This window comes from Sapajus apella, unplaced genomic scaffold, assembly GCF_009761245.1.
Source record: "Sapajus apella isolate SASKATOON/1434 unplaced genomic scaffold, GSC_monkey_1.0 scaffold2, whole genome shotgun sequence".
Classification (NCBI taxonomy): Eukaryota; Metazoa; Chordata; class Mammalia; order Primates; family Cebidae; genus Sapajus; species Sapajus apella.
This window is the reverse complement of record NW_022436942.1, coordinates 8,738,109-8,750,966: the sequence shown is the minus strand read 5'-3', so window position 1 is coordinate 8,750,966 and position 12,858 is coordinate 8,738,109.

Sequence of the window (12,858 nt, the reverse complement as noted above, 5' to 3'; positions counted from 1 at the left end):
GACATCTCAATCTGCACAGTGAGTTTGTAGAGCATAAACCCCGCATCCGTTTATGTGGCTACACATAAAGATAACTTCAAGAAGCCACCTTCAGGGAGCCCGCTTGAAGTACTTGGCATGCTGGCTCCTTACACGGTTGCACTTAACATAATATTGTTACATAAATACAACTATCTGCCTTTTATTCTTTTCTTTTTGTTTGATCCATGGTTTTGTTTTGTTTTGTTTTGTTTTTTAAGTGAATCCTAACTCAGGAGGCAGTAGGGGGTATCAATTAAATGCCAAAAGGAAAAACTCCTAGCTCTATCTTCACTAATTATGTGACAATGGGCAAGTCGCTTAGCTTTTTACGATATTACTTTTCCCAGTTAAAAGTAGGGAAAATAATAGCACCTATCCCATAGAGTTGTAAAGAGTAAGTGTCGTTGGATGGCTCATGCCTGTCATCCTAGCACTTTGGGAGGCCAAGACAGGTGGATCACTTGAGCTTAGGAGTTTGAGACCAGCCTAAGCAACAATACAGAACCCTGTCTCTACAAAAAACACAAAATTTAGCCAGGTGTAGTCATAGCTACTTGGGGGGCTGAGGTGGGAGGATCACTTGAGCCCAGGAGGTCAAGGCTGCAGTAAGCTGAGATCGTAAGGCTGCACTCCAGCCTGGGTCACAAAGTGAGACCCTGTCTCAAAAAAAAAAAAAAAAAAGTTGACATTTATGAAAGACTTAGACCTCTGCCAGGCATGCAGTGAACTAGGATGTTGATGATGATGATGATAATCATCATTATTGCCACAAGCCAGGGCTTGATAGCTCTAGTTTGTAATGTGAATCCTATTTAAAAGTATTTCCACTACAACTTAAGAAACTGTCACCAGGTGCGAAATTCAGGGTAGAGGGCAGAGAGTTGAATTTAGCTATGATTGGAGTTTTTCCAGGAGAATACGACGAAGGAAGAGAAGACCAAATGACAGACCATGGAACTGAGACTCGATAATGAGGGAAGTAAAGGCATAAAGTAAAAAGGAACAGTGGAAAAACTGCTAGGAATAATGTGGGTTTTTTTTTCAATTCCATTGGAATGTAATGATTGCTAGAGTGGGTTACAGAAAGGGCAAGCTGAAAAGTCATAGAGTAGGAGCGATATCATTGAGATAATGTGGGGAATGGGGGCTGCTGCTATTAGAATGCAAGCTCTGGGGTCCTCCCAATGGGAAGAACTGGCTAAAGTAAGATAAAGGGCAAGATCTGAGTCGAAGGGGGGTCAGGAAAGGAGAGATCAGCGTGTTTGAAGCATCACGTGTACACATATTGAAGTGTATGATATGGGGTGGTGTTGGAGAGTGTGACAGTGAGCAATAGGTGACATCTTTCCAGAATGAGAAGGAGTACCTGAGGGATCCGTACATGATGACCACTGGACACTAGTGGATAATGTAGTCTGAGGATATGGTATTCAAAGCAGGAAGATGCTAAGGAGTTTTAATAAGAAGAGAGGGAAAGTGGGGTGGGCTTTGATGAAACACAAGAATGGCACTTAAACCACCTCCACCTGCATGCCTAGGGTGCAAGAGAAAAGGGAAAGAAAGCAGCTGCATCTAGAGAAATCTGCAAGGGAGCCAGGTCTCCAGGGGACAGTCAGGTCCGTTACAGTAAGAAAGCAAAGTTCAGAGAAAGTGTTAAAGATACAAAGGATCTTGCTGGTGACTGACAGTGAGTTCAGGGGACACAAGGAAAGGGTTTCAGAAGCTGGAGATAAGTGGAAGATGAGGTGAGAGAAAAGGAAGTACAGCGTCACCATGGAAATGAAAGCCTTGGGATGGGCGGGTCACCTGGATGTCCTGGGCTTCTTCGGGCCTCCACCCTAAACAAGAATAAAGAGCATCATGGGATTATCCCTGGTGGTCTCAAAGCTGAGAGTGACGGAGAAGCTGTGAACATTGAAGATCCTACCAGGGACACAAAGTTATGGGTCCCTTCTTCAATTCTGCCAGTGGTTACAAGGAGGTTGAGGGAGCGATTGTCTTATTTCCCAGAGAGATGGTCTTATTAGCCAGGTGTGGTGCCTCGCATCTGCAGTCCCAGCTACTTGAGAGAGAGGCTGAGGTGGGAGGATCACTTGAGCCCAGGAGGTTGAGGCTGCAGTAAACTGAGATCACGAGGCTGCACTTCAGCCTGCATAACAAGGTGAGACCCGCTCTAAAAAAAAAAAAAAAAAAAAAAAAAAAAAAAACAAGCATTGTTGACGTTTATAAAACACTTAGAACTCCAAAAGCCATACAGTGAACTAGGATGTTGTTGATGATGATAGTGATAATCATCATTATTGGCACATGCCAGGACTTGATAGCTCTAGCGTGTAATGCGAATCCTGTTTAAAAGTATTTCCACTACAACTTAAGAAACTGTCACCAGGTGCAAAGCTCTGGGCTCCTTCCAGAACCCCTGAAGAAGAGGATGTTCATGTCTGCATGAATGCCAACAGATGAAGCCATCAGAAGAAGGGGTCCTAAGAAAGAGAAACCACACACAGGAAGGAAGAAGTGAATATGACCCATGCTCACACACCAGCATGCCTGCAGCCAGTAGGAGGTAGGAGAGCAACGAGGGAACTAAGGAGTCTCTGAATTGAAAGTATTCATTTCAGTGAGGAGGAAACTGAAGTTCTGAGATGTAGAATAAACTCATCGTAAGAGGAACCTATGTAATATATCTCAGAAAGCTCTCTTTCAAAATCATCATCCAAAAAGAAAAGAATGGGCCACTTAAAGGAGTGTTGATTTATTAATCGGGAAATTTGCTCATGGAAAATACACAAAACTTGCTTTGAAATGCTTATCACAATCTGCCTAAAATTTCTGTTGGCAGCATTATTATCTATAGCTGCTTCAGTGGTGACACTAATAAATCCACACTACAGAATAGTAGTAAAGGATTTATTTTTCTTTTACATTTAATATTATGGTCACCAATTGTGAGCTCTGAAGTAAAATGTCCTGTTACATGACAAATTTAAAACAATATATTTTAGAATTTACCTTTACAACACTCTCAGAGAAAATTATTTAAAAACTATTGATAAATTAAAAATCCAAGTGGATTTTATGCCTAAAAGCTTTCTTTTAAGTGATACTTAAGGGGGAAAAAAAGGTCATCCCAAAATTTTTAGACATTGCACTTTACCAGTGTAGAAATGCACAGAAATCCCATATTATTCTTAAATATATTTTGTCTCAGTGATGTTTGTGAAAATTGACCAACTATTTGAAAAATCTAGATTTTCTTAAAGGCATTCAACTAAATGCTATTATCTCCTAAGACTTATCTTGGCCATTTTGATGATCATAACTCTCCAACATAGGCCTTAGGATTTCCAAATTGATACTTTGAAGCCCAAAATTATTCCTACCATAATTTAGAGTAGCATTTGAAATTACTTGCAGAAAGCATTCATTGATTTCATATCTGGGGGTCTTTTGAGTTGTTTATAACTTAATATATGTATCTACATATATTTATTTTTAATATAATTTATAACCAGGTTTCTCTTACAAAAAAGACTCAGTCTGTTTTTAACGTATGATAATCAGTTGCATCACACAATTTGTACAACAACTCAAACTTATCCATTGATTTAGAAACGACATTCAAGATAATCCACTCTACCAAGAATTGGCCCCCAGTGTAGCAGCAAAGCACCATTAACTATCATTTCCACCGACAGCTGAAGTTGTGGTTTAGCACTCAGCACTTTTTTCCTTGTGTGGAGTATAGAACAAAAGATGTTACTAATGTAACAATGTGAGTCATCATCCGAGCCTGTGGTTACTACTACCATGAAAAGTTTTCTTTCTCAGTAGGAAAGTGTCATTGGTCATTCCCAAGATGTTACACATGAACAGAAAAAAAGTGAATATCGTTGGCGCTTACATTTTATCTAGGAAATAAAACTGAGTTCCTCACTTGTGGGTAAGGCAAGTCACTGTGGTGAAAAAACGCCACGTTTTTTCAGTAGATGAGGTGAGCAGGAAGCAGCATTCTGAGATGTCTCAGTGCCTTTCACACTTACGACACTGTTTCAATAAATACAAATAGCAAACAAAAATTATTGTCTATCTACTTATTAAAATCCCTTTCTTCTAATCTCCTCAAAGCACACATATCATATCAGCATTTTGCTTCCCTAAACGTTTTTCTTGTTCTTTGAAGAGAAATCCAGTAGTTGCTGTTTTTCTTCTTCTTCATTAGTGATACACTTGTCTAGCTATGCTTCATCTCAAGATTATCATTTGTATGAATTGGTGTTTTCCAAACTGTTTTCTAGGTAGCAAAGACACTCGATGTAAGTGCCTACAAAGCCAATGTATTCTCGGAACAATCTTCTAGAAACTCATGTTAATGTTAAAGAGTTGTTTTAATGTGGAACTTCTCCAACCTGTAACATCCTAATGTGCATTATAATTCCCCATACAGAAAATATAGTTGGTACCATTTTCTTAAACTTGCTAAATAAAAAAAAACACTTTTGTAAGTTTAAAACAGGAAAACTAACAATATGTTGAGGAAATACTATATATTCCACGCAACAGAATGAGAAAAGTTGATTTCAGTCACAAATTTGTTTCTTTCTTAGGAGCAAATCCACCATAACTTTGTGGTTAGTGCTTGCTGCTAAGTCCAAGGCATCTATATTAGTATAATGACCATATATTCATAATTTGGTGCCAACTTCAATTATGTGGTCCCATTGTCCCTCTGAGCACTTTAGAACTTTTCAGAGTTTATTGCCCAACTTTTCATTCAGAAAAGTATTATTCACTACATATATGGAGAAATAATTAGGCAAATCAAAAGAACATAATCCTTAATAGTTTAGAAGTTGTGCCGGGCACAGTGGCTCAAGCCTGTAATCCCAGCACTTTGGGAGGCCGAGGCGGGTGGATCACGAGGTCAAGAGATCGAGACCATCCTGGTCAACATGGTGAAACCCCGTCTCTACTAAAAAAAATACAAAAAATTAGCTGGGCATGGTGGTGCGTGCCTGTAATCCCAGCTACTCAGGAGGCTGAGTCAGGAGAATTGCCTGAACCCAGGAGGTGGAGGTTGCGGTGAGCCGAGATCGCGCCATTGCACTCCAGCCTGGGTAACAAGAGCGAAACTCCGCCTCAAAAAAAAAAAAAAAAAAAAGTTGTTTCTGCCATTTGTTAAAAGTAACCAGATAGCTAAGAAACTTAACTGAGAGAAAGTAAGGCACAACAGGTGACTCAGAGAAGTGCAAAATCTCCTAGATTACGACTTTAACCTGTTTCATGATAAGTATGTGATGTTATATAGATTTAACATTCCCAAGCCTGCTTTACATCCACATAAATTACAAAACCAAAATCAATAATCTTTTTACTGTCTACCCCTTCATTATTGTAAGGATCCTTCAGATCTGTGCAAAAATGCCACCTCATCAGTGAACTTTTCCTGATCAGCCTTTTTTTAAAGAGCAAACCAGTCCCTGCCCTGCCCCAGTCCCTGAAACCCCCACACCCCAGCTTGTTCTTGTTGTTCTGACATCCTTTATATTTCCTTCTTTATTTCGGTGTCTCCCTATCTATAATGGTATGTTCACCTGTTTAACATGTAGGGCAGAGCCTGACACTTAATAAGTAAAACAAATAAATATCTGTTGGCTAAATGAGTAAAATATGTAATGTAGTAATATTTGAGGAAACACTTAGAATACTATATTAGAATAAAACAGCAGAACTGTAAACAGTTTCCACAAAATCAGGTACATAGAGAAGGCTCAGTATGTATTTACAGGCAATCTTTGATCTCACTGGGAAATTAACCAAAAGGGAATATTCACTGTGGGCTATAGTGGCCATGCAAGACTTAGTAGAGAAGGGGAGATCATAAAGAAAATATATAATTTATCTTGAAATAAAATAGTAAAGAAGACATAGCAGATGGACAATCTGGCACACACAGAAGGACATGAAAGCAGAAATAAGCTTGTCTCCTGTTGGGGTTTTTTTAAAAAAATAGACTGATCTTGAAGGAGGCGTGCCATCAAAGGGTAATGAGAGATGGATTTTTAAATTTATTCAGTGTTTTATTTGACAAATTCTTGTAGAACACCTACTAAATGCTGAACTTTGGGCTAGAATTGATGAGAGTAAACGGCCAGATAAGGTCTCCCTGAATGTCAAGCTAACAGGTTGGAAAATGCTCATGCTGCCTTATGGGATTATTTTAAGGATTAAGAAAACAGTGCACCCAAAGTGCCCCATTTGCCATTTTGCCCTATGATACTGTACATCTCTATCATTACTCAGCTGGAGATTGGTCTGGTGAAAACAGGCCATGCATTTAACCAAATGGCCACAGCCAGTATATTTCTGAGGATCATGCAATGTGTCAGAATTTAGAAAGCACAGTTATGGGGAAAGTAGAATAGCAATAAAATAGATTAAGCATCATCATGAAACGGAGCTGTTTTATGTTTTAAGAACAGAAACTTCTAGAAATAAGTTATAAACTCAACCTTTCTAAGAATGGAGCCAGACTCCTAAAAAACAGAAAAGAAAAATCTGTTCTGAAACTAATAAAACATACTTCTACTACCTCTTTTAGGAGTTGTTGAGTGGAAAATTACAAGTGGTTGAAAGAAATAAATAGCTTTCTATAAGATCTAACATCTCTCAGGATATGGAGAAAAAGCAAACCTTTGCCATGTTCCTCAAAGCAGTCTTCTGCCACAGATTAACAGTGAGAATCATCCTCAGAACATCTCTTAATATGAGAATTGCTACTTTTATCCTCAAAGAACTGACTGTGCCTCTTTTCATTCTGACAAACTTGACAAAACCTTTGCTGCATGGAATAAATCATGCTTAATTAATTCATCCATTAGACTCTTTTGAGTCCCTATTATGTTCTAAGCTGTCCTTTAAATGTTGGCAATACAAAGATCAACAAGGTATAATCCCTGCTCTCAAGTAGCTTTTGGTTTGGTTGGAGCTTCAGACAAGGGAGTCAAAGGTTACAATACAGTGTGGCAAGTGGCATTCTATGAGTATTAACAGGTATCATGGCAGCAAGAAGAATCCAGAGAAGGAATCTCACTTGACTAGGGATGGGAGTGAGAATATGAGAGGTGGCAAAAATGAACGGATGGGCAGGGTCACAGACAATATGCACTAAGCCTCTCTTCTCGTGAAGGTTACATTTTAGTGGGGTCAGAGAAAGAAAGATAATAAACAAGGAAATCAACAAATATACAAGATAATTTCATAGCACGAGAATAATATGAAGGAAATAAGCAAGGTGATTTGACATTACTAGGAGTAGATGGAGAGGCTTCCTCAGCAGAGTCAGGAATGTCATGTCAAAGGAAGAGACACTTGAACTACACGTGAATGAAAGGAGCTGACTGTGGGAAGGCCTGGGGGAGGGTATTCCAAGGAGAGGGGCTAGCAAGTACAAATGTCCATAATAGAGCTGAACTTGAACCTTTCAGAAACAGAAAAGTCAGCTAAGAGATGCCAGAAGACAAAGTCAGAGAAGAAGGCTGGGCAATTAATGTAGGTCTTTCTTGTCCAGATAATAAGATTTATTCTCGGTAATGTAGGACTTTCTTGGCCAGATAATAAAGTTTATTCTCAGTGCAAAGGAAGCCATTAAAAGGCATCAAACAGGAAGGGATACGCTTTGATTTACACCTCTTAAGTTCTCTCTAGAAGCTCAGTGAAGCTGGACTCAGGGGCAAGGTATGAGTGGAAGCAATGAGAACAGTTAGAAGGAGCACTCTTGCAGTGTCCAGGTGAGACATGGCAGTGACATGGGCTGGGGTACATTAATGGGGATGCGAGAAGCAGAAGGATTTGGGATATATTGGGGAGGTAGAACCACAGGAATGTGCTAATGAATTTGGTTTGGGATATGAGGGAAAAAAAGAAATCAAAGATCCTTGCAATTGCAAAAATGGCCCTAGCAATTGAATAGGTGACAATTTATCATATAATAATAACCGCTTATGCTTATAACGTTTTTTTATTATATACCAGTGATGACTCTAACCACTTTACATATATGACCTCATTTAAACCTCACAACAGCCCTACAAAATAGGTACTATTCTCATCACCCCTATTGTACAGATAAGGGAAGAGAGGGACGGACAGATTAACCACAATTGGTTGTTATGTGACAGCTTCTATGTGAAGCCATGCTTTCTTGGCTTCAGAGTCTGTGTGCTTAACCATGATATCTTTCTGTCTTATATTACCAGGTTGTGGGATACTAGAGAATGAACTGATTTTAGAAGGAGAAACAAATTTTCTGGTTTTGACATATTATCTTTGAGATGTTTTACATGGAAATATCAAGTACATAATTGAATGTGTGAGCATGGAATTCAGGGACTAGGTGAACTCTGGAGACAGCACATGGATAGTATTTGAAGCCATGGGGTTGAATTAGCTGTAGCAAAAGCAATAGAGTACATAGAGATTAGAAGAAGCCACGACCTAGCCCTGAGTCCTCCAATTTGTAGTGTTCTGATACAGAAGAAACTCACTTGCAAGATCAAGAAGCAGCATCTAAGTGAAGTAGAAAGAATACGAGAGGAGAGTGGATTTTCAGAACTGAGTGATTAACATGTTGGCTCGATTCTCAGCCAGTCTCTGTCTTCATGGTGGCAAGATGGCTTCAGTAGTTCCAACCAATATTCTTCCAAGCTTACAGTTCATGGAAAAGAGAAAGACTCGTTTTCCAGAATTCACTTATAAATACTGGAATCCACTCTCTGATTGAAACTTCTTGGGTCATAGGCCCATTCCAGAATCCACACCAATCATTGTTACTAGAGGACCCTATAGTAGGCTCCCAACTCTACCATCCTCTATGTATTGTACCTTGCAGGAAATTATTACCAAATTTTGAAAATAACTAAAAAGTACCAGAGGGATCTAATTTCTATGAAGAGAATGCTTTCTCAACAGTTCAAAAAAAAGTCTCAAAAGATCATCTTATTATGCCAAAGTTATTGACACTTGCAGCTGTCCATGTCTAGTCCCCCAAATACACCTTCTCAGTCTAGGCCACTCTAAATGTAATCTAAAAGGACTAAATCATAAATGAGATAGGTAAATGGAAAATAGAAAACATTACGGCCTCATTTGAACCAACCACACTGAAAATAGTTCTGTTTAAAGGATATGTGATCACATGGTTGGGAGCCATTTCACCTGCCCCTTATAAGAGTTCCTACCCTGTCGTAAAGGCTGAGGTTGGGAACGAGCCATTGGAATTTTTAGCATCCTTAGCAATGGGGTTCTCTTGGTTCTTTCCTCTTATCTTTGAACACACAGTCCACTCATTTATTCATTCAAGAGAAGTTTATCGAACACATACTTGTGAAAGACACTGTTTAGATACTACACATACAACAGTGAACAAAACATATGAAAATCCCTCCCCTCACAAAATTTAAATTCCAGTAGAAGGAAGCAGACAATACTTAATGGAAATAACATGTAAGTAGTTTGTATAGTATGTTAGAATTGGATACATGTTATGGAGAGCAAAAAAGTGAGGTGTGAAATGCCATGGTAAGAGATTTGCAGTTTTAAAGATGGCCACATCTCTTAAATACTTTTATCTAACTTGATTTATGAAGAGTTTATTTACACCAACTATCTTTATTATGAAGTGTTTTTTCCTAAGAATTTAAAAACATAAAACCAGTGATGCACCAAGGCATTTAATGGAGGGGAAGAGTGGGCCCCAGAAGACACCAGGGCAACATCCCTGGTCCTTAAAGGCTGCTGGGAGTTAAAGATTGCAGTTAATTCATGGGAAAGTATCAAAAGAATTTCTTATCCCAAATCAATAGTATGATCTACCCTCTTGCTTTGCATGAGTGGGAAGCAGGGGGAATTTGGAGAAGCTGTGAACAGGTCCTGAAGAGGCAAGGGAGGGGCTTGCCTAACCCTAAAGGATTCTCAGTCTCCACGTCTACCTCCCACGGCAGGTGCAAATACTCACATTCATAGTGGGTTCCTCCCTCTCCCTTGGATGCCCAACACAGCAAGAGCTGATGTGGAGCACTCCCCAGGCTAGGGAGGATGCAGGGAGAAGCCATCCTCATAGCAAGCTCTTCCTGAGAGATGCTAAGGTGGTAGAGAGACTGCACAATGTGGCTTTCCAGGGGGTGTTTCTCGCTATTGATTACTTGAAATGATTACATTTTACTTTAATTGTACCATTGAAATCAGGTTCAGGTAAGATTTCAAACTTATTAAATAAATGGCCCATACGACATTTTAGGGAATATCTCAAAAAAGAAAATGTAAATAGAATCTACATATGAAAGAATGATCAATTTAACAAGCTTTAAGGGGAATGCAAACTAAAACAATGCAATATAATTTGCAGCCACCAGACTGGCAAAAATATTCAAATATTTATAATATCCAGTTTTAGCAAGAAAGAATGTGGGGGACAATTAGCAATGAAATAGTTATGAAAGTGCTTTGGCAGTATTTAGCATATCTTCTGATCCCCCAATCCTGCTTCTGAAAAGCAGCAAACAAAATTACGATACAATGTGATAGTGCTATTCTGATAATGTGCTTTGCAAGGTGCATCTAAACCAGCCTAGGAGTGGAGGGGATCAAGGAAGGGTTGCTGGAAGAGGTGACACCTGAGCTGAATCTTAAAGCATGCTATCTCAAGCCTCAGCTCCTCTGCAAAGTGTGGACCTCCACCTCACTGCACTTTGTACATATCTCCATGATCACTTGCATTGCGCTAATTGTTTGTCTTCATACATATCTTCCTTCCCAGTTTCTAAATTGCTAGGGAGAAACGATGAGTTTTATTTATCATTACAACTCAGCCATGACTGTGGGACTAGCAGAACATTCAATAAATATTTATAGAATCTATTGGTATTCATTTGAGTTCGTAACTCACTCACAGCTATAGTGAAGGACATCCATTCTTATGAATGATCATGATGAACAGTAATTCACAACACAGTTCTGCATCTTCTTTTGAGTGTGTTTTTTGTTGTTATTTTTTTGTTTTGTTTTGTTTTTGAGACAGAGTCTCAGTGTCGCCCAGGTTTGAGTGCAGTGGTGTGATCTTGGCTCACTGCAACCTCCACCTCCCGGGTTCAAGTGATTCTCCTGCCTCAGTCCCAAGTAGCTGGGATTGCAGGTGCATGCCACCAAGCCCAGCTAAGTTTTGTATTTTTAGTTTCACTGTGTTGGCCAGGCTGATCTCAAACTCCTGACCTCGGGTGATCGGCCCACCTCGGCCTCCCAAAGTGCTGGGATTATAGGCATAAACCACCAAGCCCGGCCTGTATTTGAGATTTTCTGCTGCTACTCCAGCTCAGCCTGACTGAGCTTTCACTTTTTGTTCCTACCCCTGTGTGTGCATCTGAACAATCCACAAGCCTCACTAACTCCTGCAGCTTCCCTCCCTCGGAGCTGCGTCCACCATGGCCTCTTGACCAGGGCTGAGGGAGAAAGATGGCAGTCATGCCACTATCCTGGCACCCTCCGTCAACAGCCACAGTCATCAGAACCATGGAATGACTGACTGGGTGAGTGTACTCTCGTCCCTCCATCTCCGGAAAAAGTGACGGGAGCTCTGAAACCATTTTGAAACCTGAACATCGTAGCTTGACTTTTTCTAAACTGGTATCTGTGGGTAGGTTAAAATTATCTGGTTCTAATTTCATGTATTTCTAAGTTTGAGGCAGAGTGAGGCAGTGGAAATTCATTATAATGCAGTGTTTCCCAATATGTGAGACAGGTTCTACCCAGGGTTTGCAAGATGATTCTATAAGTACGCATATAAACGTGTTTTGGCTAGGAATGTATTTGTGTAAATTATCTATTTTTAGAATAATGTATTTATTTACCCTTTACTTGGGCCAAATAAATTAATGTGTTAATTTGAATTCATTGTTGCACAAATAAGAGTATAAGTGCTTTTGGAGAACTAAAAGTCAGGAAGCTCTGTTATACTCCATTCCTCAAGGTTCGGGGCCTGTTCTAGGTACTGCGGGCCCTGGAGAGAACAACACAGACCAAAGCCCGGGGCTCCAGAGTCAATATTCTGATCAAGGAGAGACCGTTGGTAAACATACAAGCATGCCAGCAGGAGGGGAGTGGTTTAGAGAAAAGTGAGCAGGGGTTGGTGGGGGGCTGTGGTGTCACTGTTTTGTGTAGGTGACCCACCGATGATGCCACAGAGACCTGAAGGAAATGGGGACTGGCCTGTTCTCTCAACCTTGCCAAGGGTTCTTTGCAACACTCCATGCTACCCACTGGTCCTCCACCTCCTTCTGCTCTACCCTGTGCTAGAGCTGATATATGGTTGATGGACAAAAATATCTTCTTACATTTTTTTTGTAGGTTTTTGTCTTTTCTCTGTGTCCTCACGTGACAGAGAGAGGGAGCAAGAGAGAACCAGACAATACATCTTCATAGGACATGTAGTCTCCTTGTATCATCCAAGAGGGATCTACCAAAAGGGATCACCTCCTACAAGTGCTAAGTGGGTTCAGGGTTTATACAGCGCTTCATGCGGGTTCAGGATGTGCAGCCATTTCCCGACATGTCATCATCCCTGGTTCTGATAAAATCCAGAGAGGGACATTTAAATCAGAGGACTTCAACCCTGAGCCCACAGCAACCCCACCAAGACACGGTATCCCCACTGTGCACATGAATGCATCTTCCTCTTTTGCTGCCCTTTCAACATACCAATCCCTACTCAGGCACGTGAAAACTGTGCCATTGCCCCTGGCATTTGAGAAGTTTCTGAATAGACATCAGCACTTAGATATTGAT